Source organism: Papaver somniferum, chromosome 6 (genome assembly GCF_003573695.1).
Source record: "Papaver somniferum cultivar HN1 chromosome 6, ASM357369v1, whole genome shotgun sequence".
In the NCBI taxonomy this organism is placed as follows: domain Eukaryota; kingdom Viridiplantae; phylum Streptophyta; class Magnoliopsida; order Ranunculales; family Papaveraceae; genus Papaver; species Papaver somniferum.
Genome location: NC_039363.1, coordinates 137,784,087 through 137,799,977, shown reverse-complemented (window position 1 = coordinate 137,799,977; position 15,891 = coordinate 137,784,087).

Genomic DNA, 15,891 nt, shown 5'->3' with positions numbered 1-15,891 from the left:
AGAGCCTTCAGCTTGCACCAAAGTTTTGTGCTTGGACTACCTGCAAAACAAAAAGATAACCACCACTCTTCTAACATGTTAATGAACCATTCTCCAAAAAATACATAATTTCAAATCTAAAAGGACTAGGTCCCTAAGAAGGATCAGAAATGTCAAGAATGATAGGAATATGATCCGAGGTAGGTCTAGTTTTGCCTAATTGAGATATAAAGGGTAATGGGTTTTAAAGGAAGGGGAGATTAGGAATCTATAAAGTCTGAAAATAATGGGATTGGTCTGACCATTTTACCAAGTGAATCTAGCTGAAAAAACGGGGGTCTAACAACACCACCCAATATTTCTCTAAGCAATCTGTATGGACAAACTCGAATATACTTTTAAGAGAATCAACAAGACTCAATCAATTAAAAGTATATCAATGAGTTTATATCGCTCTCTTGATTTGATTTACTCAAGCAGGAACTGCGAGTTATAATCAAATACAAGGAATAACTTGGATGGTACCAAAGACCAATATCCAAGGATCAATCAGTGACAATCAACAACCAAAGGTTGTATTATTCTAATCGATGATCTACATGCACAACCTGTATTATTTCAATTATAAAGATAAAACAATATAATGCGGAAATATAAATAACACAGACACCAGAAATTTTGTTAACGAGGAAACCGCAAATGCAGAAAACCCCGGGACCTAGTCCAGATTGAACACACACTGTATTAAGCCACTACAGACACTAGCCTACTCCAAGATAACTTCGGACTGGAGTGTAGTTGAACCCCAATCAGTCTCCCACTGATCCAAGGTACAATTGTACTCCCTATGCCTCTAATCCCAGCTGGATACTGCACACTTGATTCCCTTAGCTGATCTCACCCACAACTAAGAGTTGCTACGACCCAAAGTCGAAGACTTGATAATAAATCTGTCTCACACAGACAAGTATACTTTAATAGACTTGTATGTGGGAGAAAAATTTGTTTATTGTCAAAGCCTGCGATTTTGGGTCGTAGAAACTCTTAGTTGTGGGTGAGATCAGCTAAGGGAATCAAGTGCGCAGTATCTTGCTGGGATCATAGGCGTAGGAAGTACAATTGTACCTTGGATCAGTGGGAGACTGATTGGGGTTCAACTACACTCCAGTCTGAAGTTAGCTTGGAGTAGGCTAGTGTTTGTAGCGTCTTAATACAGTGTGTGTTCAATCTGGACTAGGTCCCGGGGTTTTTCTGCATTTGTGGTTTCCTCGTTAACAAAATTTCTGGTGTCTGTGTTATTTCAATTTCCGTATTATATTGTTTTATCTTTATAATTGAAATAATACAGGTTGTGCGTTAGATCATCAATTAGAGTAATCCAACCTTTGCTTGTTTATTGTCATTGATTGATCCTTGGATATTGGTATTTGGTACCATCCAAGTTATTCCTTGTATTTGGTTAGAAATCGCAGTTCTTGCTTGAGTAAATCAAATCAAGAAGAGAGCTATAAACTCGTTGATATACTTTTAATTGATTGAGTCTTGTTGATTCTCTTAAAAGTATATTCGAGTTTATCCATACTGATTGCTAAGCAAAATATTGGGTGGTGTTGTTAGACCCCCGCTTTTTCAATTGGTATCAGAGCAGGCAAACACGTTTAAGACCTTACAAGTCTGTGTTTGTAGCGATCCGACTCTATGGACAGAGGTGCTATCTCTATTAACGTACCACCAGTCTTCGATGGCTCTAATTCATGGTGGAAAATTGCTATGCGAGCTTTTATTCAAGCGCGTGATTTTCAATCATGGGTATATGTTGTTAATGGATATGATGCTCTCGTTGTGGCAGTTGGAGATGTAAACGTTCCCAAGAATATTGGTGAATATAATCCTGCCGAGATACTTGCGGCAAAGAAAAATTCAGACGGTTTGAATGCCATCATACATGCCATTACCCCAAATCTTCATCACCATGTGTCAAATTGCACTAGGTCTAAAGATGCTTGGGATATCTTAGAAACTGTATTTTAAGGTAGCTCCAGTGAAAAGGAAGCTAGGCTTCAGAACCTTAATTCCGATTGGGAGAACCTTCGTATTGAAGATGAAGATACATTTGATGAGTATAATCACAGAGTGTCTGAAATTTTTAATGCATCTTTTGCATTGGGTAAGGCTATTCCTGAAAAGGACATTGTGATGAAAATTCTCAGATCGCTACCATCTAAATACGAGTCTAAGAAGCATGCCATCATTGAGGGAAATAACCTTGATAATCTTTCCAGAAATACATTAGTTGGAAAGCTAAAGATCTTTGATCATGAGCATACATCCAAAATCGGAAAGGATGTTGCCTTTAAAGCACAGAAGAACACTAAGTTACTTGATAAAAGTAAAAGTGTTTATGTCTCTGAGGATGATCAGTCTGAGGGTGATTTTTCATATGAAGATCTTGACAAATCAGTCTCCTTGATCACAAGACAGTTTAGGGATCTTCTATTGAAGAGAAGTAAACGGTTTTCAAGAGACAAACCTAGGTCGTCAGATAAACCTCACAATCGTGTCCCTCCTAAAAACAGGGATGCTGACGAGGCTGATAACGAGGACATGTCGCCGTGCTTTAAGTGTAAAGGTTTTGGTCATTTGCAAACGAGTGCCCAAATCGTAGAAAATACTCTGGGAACAAAGGTCTTGCTATAACACTTGATGATATGTCTGAGATCTATGATTCTGATGAAGATAGGAAATCAAGTGTTGGTCTTCTATGTGAAAATATTGATTTTGATAATTGTACCAATACATATATCAACCTTGATGGTTTCGGTGAAGAAGGGAATCCAATCAAGCTGGAAGAATCAATTGACCCATCCTTTGGAAACTCTGTTTATAATGTTTCAGGATCTACTATGTGTCTGGATGCTTTCACACCACAGATGCCTGAATACTATCCAAGTTTGACGTGCTTGTTTTGTTCTCAGAAGGGTCATGAACTATCAAGATGTTACAAGTACAAACATCAAGTGAGGCACACTAACAAACTTCAACGAAGAGCAAATCGATTGGCAAGATCAAAAGATGCCTGATCAAAAGAGACAAGGTTGTGTACCAATCAGGATTTAAGAAATTTTTTTCTTTTTCTTTTCTTAGTTGTTTGTCTATCAAAATAAAAGAAAGGGTTATTATCGACAATTCTACTCTTTATAGGGTTTAAAGTTGGGCGTCCACGAACCTGTTTAAAGGTTGCGAACCCTACATTCCCTTTTCCTCTCTGATATATTTTATATCATAAGACTGCTTGATAAGATTGTAAATTCCACTCAAAAAAAAAACCAGTTGTTTATAACTGTTCTCTAAGAATCATGTCTTTGAATGGAAACGATGTCAGTATGATTGTTATGCCATCAATCAAGGAAAAAGAGAAATCTCCAGTAACTCCTTCCTTGAAAAGAAAGAGGAGGAATATAAAAAATCCAAGAGCTGTCCCTTCTAACTCTCAGAAGTTTTCTGATGTTCTTGATGAGTTGAAGTAATTAAGAAAGGAGATTACTGAAATAAAGGCTTGCGTTTTAAGATCTTTGGAAATTCAGAAATCCCTGGTTCAGCATCATCAGCCAAGACGGTTTGTTGATATTGACTCCTTCCTCCACGAACCTTATATTCCAATGGCTGTTGACGACAAGGAGTTCGGGAATGATAAGGAATTTCTCAAAGATATTGTTGCCTAGTATGTCTTATTTTTGGTTTAGTTGGAAGAATAACTAGTGCTTGAATAGCAATGATTGTGACTACACATAACTATTATTTTCATCTTCTTGTTCTTTTTTAGGTTTATTGGTATTAAATTCTAAAAATATTGGAGGATGATGTTTTTGCAGTATTAACCTTTATGATTTGTTATATTGCAACGGGTTATGGGATTGGTGTTTACGTCCGTGAACTATATTTTACCCATACTTTGTCAAAAGTGAAGTCGTTCGTGGTCGGTATTCACATACTGTAAAAGAATGAACATACTTTTGACAAATACAAAAGTTAATCCTATATTGTCAAACATTTGATGGAAGATAGGTTAAAATCTTTTGTTTGGTTATGTCGAGCATATTGAACTAAATTAATCATCTTGTTTGGTTATTTAGTTATTGCTCCGTAAGTATTCTTATGTCGAGCAAAACAAATGACAATTAAATTGATTACTTTTGTAATTAGTTTGGTTGTGTATTCCAATTAGATTAATTATGGGTTCTCCTGTAAGTAATCTAGTTGATTATTTTCGTGTCTCCATAAATTCTCTTGTGTTGAGCACAAACAATTGAATTGATCACTTTTTGTGTTTGATTTGGTTGCGTATTCCGATTAAATTAATCATGGGTTTACTTGTAATTAATTTGATTGAGTTTTTGGATATAGAAAATCATTCTCATGGTTTTTGGTGTCTAATAAAAATCCTTCTTTTCAATTGAAATTAAGGTCGCTCTTGTTGTTCTTTCGGGAATGACATCAAATGGGGGAGAGTTCTTTTGAACTTGTGCTTAATGGTCATAGCTTGAGGGGTGTGCGGCTGTGGAATTTTAGAGGGGTTATCTTGTATCTTTAAACTCCTTGATGAATGCATTTAGCTTCGGATTTACGATTGCATCTAAATTAGTTGCTATGTATTTTTTCTTATAGTCATGAAATGTCTCTTTCGGAAATTTCATTATGATCCCGTTCTTGTACCTTTGCCAGTTTTATTGACAAAAAGGAGGAGAATTAATATGTAGTTCACACTACAAATACATATGGTTTTTGGATCATTGTGTAAGGGGGAGTGGTTTCCATGTGAGATGGAGTATTGACTAAGGGGGAGTGATGCATATCACCATAGTATTATTGTTGAAGTTGTGATACAATTGGACTTTGACACTGTGTAATAATACTATGACACTGTATAACAATGATCGAGACCGATGCTTTCTCATTGTTATAGCTACGGATCTTCAACAACGGTGATGCTAAACTTACAACCTTTGGGATCATTAGAGTACTTGGAAGTGACGAAGATTTCGAGGAATGTTGAAGATTAGACATGTGGAATAGGATCTACTAAAGTTTCTTTATCTTTTTTGTATTCCATATGTATTGATAGTTTTGTCAATAAAATTGACAAAGGGGGAGATTGTTAGAGCATTTCTCGGTCAAACTCGCATGCGTTGCTATCTCACGATGTTTGTCAATATTAGTGATCAAAACTATAAGTCTTGATTTCTAGTCTATTATAGATAAGTCTCGGACTAGGATAGAAAGTGTAGTTGAGCTCAAAGACTTCATGGCGATTCATCATACAAATAGAAGAACTACTCAAGGAACTGGTGGAACTTCTCGACAAAAAGGTATGTGAAGACTTGAACTAATCTGTCACTCAAAAGTCTATCTACTCTATCTCCTACTCTTTGAGACAAGAATTCGTATGCTATATATATAGACTTTGATTATACACATTTGGTATTTCGAGCCGAGTATACCTCGCCTATCTATATCTTGAAACATGTGTTGGTAAGCGTTTCCCTTTAACCGAGTTTATCCTTACCATGTGACGAAAGTCATAATATATTTCAATCATCTTGAAAATTGATTTGACGAGAAATGGTGTAACAACTATATAACTTCCTCTAAGAGTGTTTCAATGATTGGAATGAGAGTTTAGATTACATAACCAATGGTGGACATAAGCATTGTTGTGGAAACACATTTATGTATAAGTCCTATTCCTTGAACCAAATTTTGCGAACTTTGTTGATCAAGAGAACCGGAAGAATGGCATGAGCCAAGTCCGCGAACTCAGTCCGCGAACTGCCGAAGTTCTCAAACCCGAGAATTTATGCTGGAGTTGACAAACTACTTGCGTGAAGCTAAGTCCGCGAACTCAGTCGCGAACCGGCGAAGTTCTCAAACCTGAGAATTTCTGCTGGAGTTTGTAAACTCTTCCCGGTAACTTTAGTCCGCGAACCTAGTCTCCGAACTTGATAAGGTTATATATCTGAAGATGATTTCTGAACTTAAACTTAAAAAGACTAAGGAATGCAGTTTGCAAACCGTGGCTATAAAAGTTCATGAACCGATTCAAGTGAATCAAATCATCTTTGCTTCAATTGTGTCTTGTGTAGTACATGACATTTCCTTGCAATTGAACAACTCTCTAACTAGTTCATTTGAAGTCATTCAAACTACTTATGGTGAAGAAGAACATGAAATGCTCATATGGCTAACCATTTGGTGAATTGTTGTTGAACCAACAAGTGCATACATTTGGGTACGGTTAACAAACCTAGAAGCGTGTATTGTTAAGTGTGTATAACAAGCTAAGTTTTCGATCTAACGGTTGAGAAATATTCGCTTGAATCTAAATCAGGTTTTCATCTAACAGTGAATATTGAATGCTTTGTTACTAAGCTAACATTGATTACAAACCCTGATTTGAAAGACTATTTAAAGAAGAAATCTAGTGTTGTGCAAAACTAATCCCCACACCTCACGTGTGATACTAGTTTGCATACTAGAGTCGATTCTCCTTTAACCTTTGGTTTTATTCTTCTAAAACCAGATTAACGACTTAAAGACTTCATTGGGATTGTAAAGCCAGACCGATACTACTTTTATCGTAGTTGTGTGATATGATCTTGCATCTTCTATTGTACGAGTACAATAAAATTAATTGGCTTGAGATTGATATCTCCAATAGGAAAGATATAAAAAGTAATCACAAACATCTTCCTCTCATTGTTTGTGATTCCGCAACATCTTGTTTCGCTACCATACGATTAAGATTCTTGTGAGGTGATTGATAACTCTAGGCTGTTCTTCGGGAATATAAGACCGGATTATCAATTGGTTCCTGTTCACCTTGATTATTATCAAAAGACGGAACAAAACCTTTAGGGTTTATCTGTGGGAGATATATTGATCCTTTGATAGACTTGTATGGGGAAGACAGATTTGTTTATTGTCAAAGCCTGCGATTTTGGGTCGTAGCAACTCTTAGTTGTAGGTGAGATCATCTAAGGGAATCAAGTGCGCAGTATCCTGCTGGAATCAGAGGCGTAGGGAGTACAACTGTACCTTGGATCAGTGGGAGACTGATTGGGGTTCAACTACAGTCCAATCCGAAGTTAGATTGGAGTAGGCTAGTGTCTGTAGCGACTTAATACAATTTGTGTTCAATCTGGACTAGGTCCCGGGGTTTTTATGCATTTGCGGTTTCCTCCTTAACAAAATTTCTGGTGTCTGTGTTATTTCAATTTCCGCATTATATTGTTTTATATTTATAATTGAAATAATACAGGTATGCGTTAGATCATCAATTAGAGTAATCCAACCTTTGGTTGTTGATTTTCATTGATTGATCCTTGGATATTGGTCTTTAGTACCATCCAAGTTATTCCTTGTATTTGGTTAGAACTCGCAGTTATTGCTTGAGTAAACCAAATCAAGAAGAGAGATATAAACTCGTTGATATACTTTTAATTGATTGAGTCTTGTTGATTTTCTTAAAAGTATATTCGAGTTTGTCCATACAAATTGCTAAGCGAAATATTGGGTGGTGTTGTTAGACCCCCGCTTTTCACTGTCTCCCACAGATAAACCCTAAAGGTTTTGTTCCGTCTTTTGATAATAATCAAGGTGAACAGGAACCAATTGATAATCCGGTCTTATATTCCCGAAGAACAGTCTAGAGTTATCAATCACCTCACAACAATCTTAATCGTATGGTAGCGAAACAAGATGTTGCGGAATCACAAACAATGAGACGAAGATGTTTGTGATTACTTTTTATATCTTGCCTATCGGAGATATCAATCTCAATCCAATCAATATGATTGTACTTGTACGATAGAAGATGCAAGATCAGATCACATAACTACGAGTCGTTAACCTGGTTTTAGAAGAAGAAAACCAAAGGTTAAAGGAGAAACGACTCTAGCACGCAAACTAGTATCACACGTAAGGTGTGGGAATTAGTTTTGCACAGATACTAGAGTTCCCCTTATATAGTCTTTCAAATCAGGGTTTGCAATTAAGTTACCTTGGTAACAAAGCAATCAATATTCACCGTTAGATGAAAACCTGATTTAGATTCAAGCTAATATTTCTCAACCGTTGGATCGAAAACTTAGCTTGTTACACACAAATGAAATGCACGCTTCTAGTTTTGTGTAACCGTACCCAAACGTGTACATTGTTGGTTCAACAATAATTAACCAAATGGTTAGCCATATGACCATTTCATATCAACCATGTTCTTCTTCACCATAACTAGTTCAAATGACTTCAAGATGAACTAGTTAGAGAGTTGTTCAATTGCAAGGAAATCTCATGTACTACACAAGATACAATTGAGGCAAAGATGATTTGATTCACTTGAATCGGTTCATGAACTTTTATATCCACGGTTTGCAAACTGCATTCCTTAGAATTTTTAAGTTTAAGTTCAGAAATCATTTTTAGATATATAACCTTCTCAAGTTCGCAGACTAGGTTCGCGGACTTAAGTTACCGGGCAGAGTTTACAAACTCCAGCAGAAATTCTCGGGAATAAGAACTTCGCGGGTTCGCGGACTGAGTTTGCGGACTTAGCTTCACGTAAATAGTTTGCCAACTCCAGCAGAAATTCTCGGGTTTGAGAACTTCGGCAGTTCGCGGACTTGGCTCACGCCATTCTTCCAGTTCTCTTGATCCACAAAGTTCACAAACTTTGGTTCAAGGAATAGGAATTATACATAAATGTGTTTCCACAACAATGCTTATGTCCACCATTGGTTATGTAATCTAAACTCTCATTTCAATCATTGAAACATTCTTAGAGGATGTTATACAGTTGTTACACCATTTCTCGTCAAAGCAATTTTCAAAGTGATTGAAACATATCATGACTTTCCTCACTAGGTAAAGATAAACTTGATCGAAGTGAAAAGCTTACCAACACATATTTCGAGATATAGATAGGCGAGGTATACTCGGCTCGAAATACAAAATGTGTATAATCAAAGTCTATATATAGCATACGACTTTTTGTCGCAAAGAATATAAGATAGAGTAGATAGACTTTTGAGTGATAGATAAGTTCAAGTCTCCACATACCTTTTTATCGATGAAGTTCCACAGGTTCCTTGAGTAGTTCTTTGTCTTGTATGATGAATCGCATGAATACCTTGAGCTCAACTACACTTTCTATCCTAGTCCGAGACTTAGCTATAGTAGACTAGAAATCATGACTTATAGTTTTGATCACTAACATTGACAAACATGCTTGAGATAGCAACGCATGCGAGTTCGACCGAGCAATGCTCTAACAATCTACCCCTTTGTCAATTTTAGTGACAAAACTATCAACACATGTGGAATACAAAAAAGATAAAGAAACTTTAGTAGATCCTATTCCACATGTTTAATATTTAATATTCCTCGAAATCTTCGTCACTTCCAAGTACTCCAATGATCCCAAAGATTGTAAGTTTAGCATCACCGTCGTTGAAGATCCGTAGCTATAACAATGAGAAAACATAATTCTCGATCATTGTTATACAGTGTCATAGTATTATTACATAGTGTCAAAGTTCAATTGTATCACAACTTCAACAATAATACTATGGTGATATGTATCACTCCCCCTTAGTCAATACTCCATCTCACATAGAAACCACTCCCCCTTACAAAATGATCCAAAAACCGTATGTATTTGTAGTGTGAACTGCATATTAATTCTCCCACTTTTTGTCAATAAAATTAGCAAAGGTACAAGAAAGAGATCATAATGAAATTTCTGAAAGAGACATTTCATGAATAAAAAAGAATACGTACCAACTAATTTATATGTAATCATAAAGCCTAAGATAAATGCATTCATCAAGGAGTTTAAAGGTACAAGATAACCCCTCTAAAATTCCACAGCCGCACACCCCTCGAGATATTACCATTAAGCACAAGTTCAAAATAACTCTCCCCCATTAGATGTCATTCCCGAAAGAACAACAAGAACGACCTTAATTTCAAAAGAAAAGAAGGATTTTATTGGACACCCAAAACCATGAGAATGATTTTCTATATCCAAAAACTCAATCAAATTAATCACAAGTAAACCTATGATTAATTTAATCGGAATACGCAACCAAATTAAACACAAAAAGTGATCAATTTAATTGATTATGCTCAACATAAGAGAACTTACGGAGCTACGACTAAGTTAACCATAGAAAATGATTATCTTAACCGTTCATATACTCAACACAAGAAAAACTTATGGAGTGTTGCAGTATACACATAAAATATGGATCGGGGATGATCAATACTGTGGAATATACAAGGATACATTCTATCTTCAATCATTATTTGCATAACGACAATTAATAGACATAATCCTTGTCCACAAAAGATTTTAACCTATCTTCCATCAATAATTGACAATATAGGCTTAACTTTTGTATTTGTCAAAAGTCCATTCATTCTTTAAATCAATACATGAATACCGATCATGAACGACTTTACTTTTGAAAAATTATGGGACAAACATAGTTCACGGACGTAAAAACTAAATCCCATAACAAATTGCAATATACAAAATCATAAAGATTAATACTGCAAAACATCATCCTCCAAATAGTTTTAGAATTTAAACCAATAAACCTAAAAAAAACAAGAAGATGAAAACTAATAGCTATGTGTAGTCATAATCATTGCTATTCCAAGCACTAGTTATTCTTCCAACAAAATAAAAAAGAAGACATACTAGGCAACAAATAAACAAAACTCAGTTTTCCTTGATGATTTCATACCTTTGGAATGGTCCATCGAAATAGGAATCACTGATATCCTTGATCTTGTTGACCGTAGAGACCCCATGTTCATGAGTGAGAACATTAGTTTTTCGATCAACAATGCGAGCAAAATGTCGAGACTTAGCGCAATCAAGAATAACTTTCTTCTAATTCCTAATCAAGATATTCTGAGTACCAAGGATTTTTGCATGTCCATCAATAAGTTGGTTTATCTGCAGTTGAAGGTTAGCAAGTTCGTTCTTTACTTCATTTTGAACGAGAATTAAATCCTTGACAGACTCTCCAATCTAAGAGTTATACTCTTTCTTTTCAAGTATCTTCTTCAGAATAAACTCTTGAGCAGGGTCACTTCCTTTGAGATCATCCGCTACAGTAGGGTTAACTTCTTCTTTGGGAACAGTTTCCATCGAGTTTCTTTCTGAAGATTAATGAACACATATATGAAACATATATATGTTCAAGTGTACACCCTAGATAGAAACCCTAGAGTTCCTTTAGGAGATATGGACGTTCGTGGACTAAGCCATATGCCAAAAAAAAAAAATGGACCCAACTAGGAAAACTGCATACTGTGTCGCTTTCAAAATTTCTCCAGCCCTAAAAAGAAAGGTCACATTGATGAAAGAAAGAAATACTAAAAACTCACATCATAAGATATCAAACATACAGCCCGATGAAAATCAGCTAATTACTTGAGCATCTCTCAAACATCATCCTTGTATCTCTCAAGTTAGATACAAGAACAGAACTTTATGCTACTAGGTAGCATAGGGAGACATAGTCTCACCATAGGTTTTGAGAGAGTAGTTGTGATTTCTACCAGGATATCTGACCTCAGCATTTCTTGTTTTCCCTTGGAAGTTTCCAAATATAGGAAAATTTCTTACAACATCTTCCCGAAGGTTCAAGAAAAGAGGCTTTCTGATTACTGAGTCTAGGACCTCTAGAGATTGGTTCTAGAGGATTTTCCGAAATGGGTCTCCATACTCTAGACTTAGATTTATCAGAGTTGTTCTTATAAGCACAGGACATGCTTTTATTAGCAGCACAAGATTTATACCACTAGAATGCACCAAAGTCCTGTAATGATTTATAGGAAAGAGATCATTCTTATAAGATGCATGCTTTCCTGTGAGCATGAGGTTCACTGCAGAAGCCGACTGGCTATTTACTCCATTGATAGTGGAAAGAAGCAAATTACGAAGTTTAGAAATTTGTTTCTTCCTGGCAAAACAACGGATAGCATAGTGATTTGCTTTTCCATAAAAAGTACATCTTGGAGAATACGCAACATACGACATCTGTTTTAACTTTACAGCCCTGCGAGAAGATTGTAAGTTATATAAACTTTTCTCGACACAATACTCTTTTGGAGGATATTTCTTCATGTACTGTATGTCAAGAGGAACAGTTGGAACATAAGAACTTTTCCTTAAGACAGAGTTTTCCTTTTCCAAGGTCATACACTGTTCATGGGCTAGTGAAAGTGATGCTTCTAGCTTTTCTTTTTCAACACGAAATCTGTCAAGATCAGATGAATGCGTCTTGATCAAACGTTTTTCTCTAATTGAGCCTTCTTTGACAATCTTTTCAAGATTACAATTTTTTTCACGCTGTAGATTATTTTCTTGAAGAAGTTTCTCAATATGTTTAGAGAAGGTCTCAATGATGTTGTAGAGTACACGTTCTCGATCAATAGACTTTTCAAATTCATCGATGAGCTTATCATGATTCTGAAGATCAAAAAACTAAGTAGAATTTTTTGAAATTCTGGTGAGCTCCATTTCAGCTTTTGCCATTGTGTCCAATGTCTCATTGGAGGAAGAGCGGTCAACACAAGATGAGACAATCTTCCTACCTCAGGATTCGGAAGAATCAGCTAAGGAGCAATCCTTTGAGGTATTCCCGAAAAAATTGGCATAGTTGAAAGCTTTAGGAGGCATCTTGGTATGCGTAACAGATTCTGTCCTAGACTCATATTACTACAAACACAGACTTGTAAGGTCTTAAATTTGTTTGCCTGCTATGATACCAATTTAAAAAGAGGCGGTCTAACAACACCACCCAATATTTCGCTTAGAAATCTGTATGGACAAACTCGAATATACTTTTAAGAGAATCAACAAGACTCAATCAATTAAAAGTATATCAACGAGTTTATATCTCTCTCTTGATTTGAGTTACTCAAGCAGGAACTGCGAGTTCTAATCAAATTCAAGGAATAACTTGGATGGTACCAAAGAATAATATCCAAGGATCAATAAATGACAATCAACAACCAAAGGTTGGATTATTCTAATTGATGATCTAAACGCACAACCTGTATTATTTCAATTATAAAGATAAAACAATATAACGCGGAAATAGAAATAACACAGACACCAGAAATTTTGTTAACGAGGAAACCGCGAATGTAGAAAACCCCCGGGACCTAGTCCAGATTGAACATACATTGTATTAAGACGCTACAGATACTAGCCTACTCCAAGCTAACTTCGGACTGGACTATAGTTGAACCCCAATCAGTCTTCCACTGATCCAAGGTACGGTTGTACTCTCTACGCCTCTGATCCCAGCAGGATACTTCGCACTTGGTTCCCTTAGCTGATCTCACCCACAACTAAGATTTTCTACGACCCAAAGTCGAAGACTTGATAATAAACAAATTTGTCTCACACATACAGGTCTATCAAAGGTTCAATATGTCTCCCACAGATAAACCCTAAAGTTTTTGTTCCGTATTTTGATAATAATCAAGGTGTACAAGAACATTCTAGAGTTATCAATCACCTCACAAAATTCTTAATCGTATGGTATCGAAACAAGATGTTGCGGAATCACAAACAATGAGACGAAAATGTTTGTGATTACTTTTTATATCTTGCCTATCGGAGATATCAATCTCAAGACAATCAATATGCTTGTACTTGTACGATAGAAGATGCAAGATCAGATCACACAACTACGATAAAAGTAGTATCGGTCTGGCTTCACAATCCTAATGAAGTCTTTCAGTCGATAACCTGGTTTTAGAAGAAGAAAACCAAAGATTAAAGGAGAAATGACTCTAGCACGCAAACTAGTATCACACGTAAGGTGTGGGAATTATTTTTTCACAGATACTAGAGTTCCCCTTATATAGTCTTTCAAATCAAGGTTTTTAATTAAGTTACCTTGGTAACAAAGCAATCAATATTCACCGTTAGATGAAAACCTGATTTAGATTCAAGCTAATATTTCTCAACTGTTAGATCGAAAACTTAGCTTGTTACACACAAATGAAATGCACGCTTTTAGGTTTGTGTAACCGTACCCAAACGTGTACATTGTTGGTTCAACAATAGTTAACCAAATGGTTAGCCATATGAGTATTTCATATCAACCATGTTCTTTTTCACCATAACTAGTTCAAATGACTTCAATATGAACTAGTTAGAGAGTTGTTCAATTGAAAGGAAATCTCATGTACTACACAAGACACAATTGAAGCAAAGATGATTTGATTCACTTGAATCGGTTCATGAACTTTTATAGCCACGGTTTGCAAACTGCGTTCCTTAGTCTTGTTAAGTTTAAGTTCAAAAATCATCTTTAGATATATAACCTTCTCATGTTCGCAGACTAGGTTCGCGGAATTAAGTTACCGGGCAGAGTTTACAAACTCCAGAATAATTTCTCGAGAATGAGAACTTCTCCGGTTCGCGGACTGAGTTCGCTGACTGAGTTCGTAGACTTAGCTTCACGCAAATAGTTTGCCAACTCCAGCAGAAATTCTCGGGTTTCAGAACTTCGGCAGTTCGCGGACTGAGTTCGCGGAATCTTGGCTCACGCCATTCTTTCGGTTCTCTTGATCAAAAAAGTTCACAAACTTTGGTTCAAGGAATATGACTTATACATAAATGTGTTTCCGCAACAATGCTTATGTCCACCATTGTTTATGTAATCTAAACTCTCATTTTAATCATTGAAACATTCTTAGAGGACGTTATATAGTTGTTACACCATTTCTCGTTAAAGCAATTTTCAAAGTGATTGAAACATATCATGACTTTCGTCACTAGGTAAAGATAAACTTGATCGAAGCGAAAAGCTTACCATCACATATTTCGAGATATAGATAGGCGAGGTTAACTCGGCTCGAAATACCAAATGTGTATAATCAAAGTCTATATATAGCATACGACTTTTTGTCTCAAAGAATAGGATATAGAGTAGATAGACTTTTGAGTGATAGATAAGTTAAAGTCTCCACATACCTTTTTGTCGATGAAGTTCCACCGGTTCCTTGAGTAGTTCTTCGTCTTGTATGATGAATCGCCATGAAGTCCTTGAGCTCAATTACACTTTCTATCCTAGTACGAGACTTAGCTATAGTAGACTAGAAACCAAGACTTATAGTTTTGATCACTAACATTAACAAACATGCTTGACATAGCAATGCATGCGAGTTCGACCGAGCAATGCTCTAACACTAGAACCTTTAATGGGTATGTGAATGATATTGTGATGTAGGATGAACTTGTTGAAGTCTTTCACACTCTTGGTAATCTTAGATCAAACTTTCTTTTCAACATATTTAATTATTGCGTTGAAATCACCACCTAAGCACCAAGGTAGATCTTATTGTGGTAGATAACCAAACTAACCGCACCACTTGTTAAGGAAATCCAAACTTGAATTAACCCACAAGACACTAAATTCTTTGGATCGACGTAGAATGAAAGATAGACGATGCAAACACATATTAGAAGCAATAAGTAAAGCACACAAGACTTAACGTGGTTCGGCAATATGCCTACATCCACCAAAAACGGTTACGACTTCTTCGTTATTATGGAACCACTAAATAAAGAATTACACACTTAACGGTCTAATATTACCGAATAATGTCTAACCAAAAAAGATATTACTTATCTCATATAACTGAGATGATCTCCTTCTAAACGATGTCTCTTCCAACACCAACGATGATACTCCACCATCAACGAACAAGGCGATCTTCTCTTCACTAAACGATGTCTTCCACATCACCCCAAAACCATAACGATGTACTCTCTCAACACCAACAGTGTATCTTACAACACCCGAGAATGGTCAATCTCTTTCC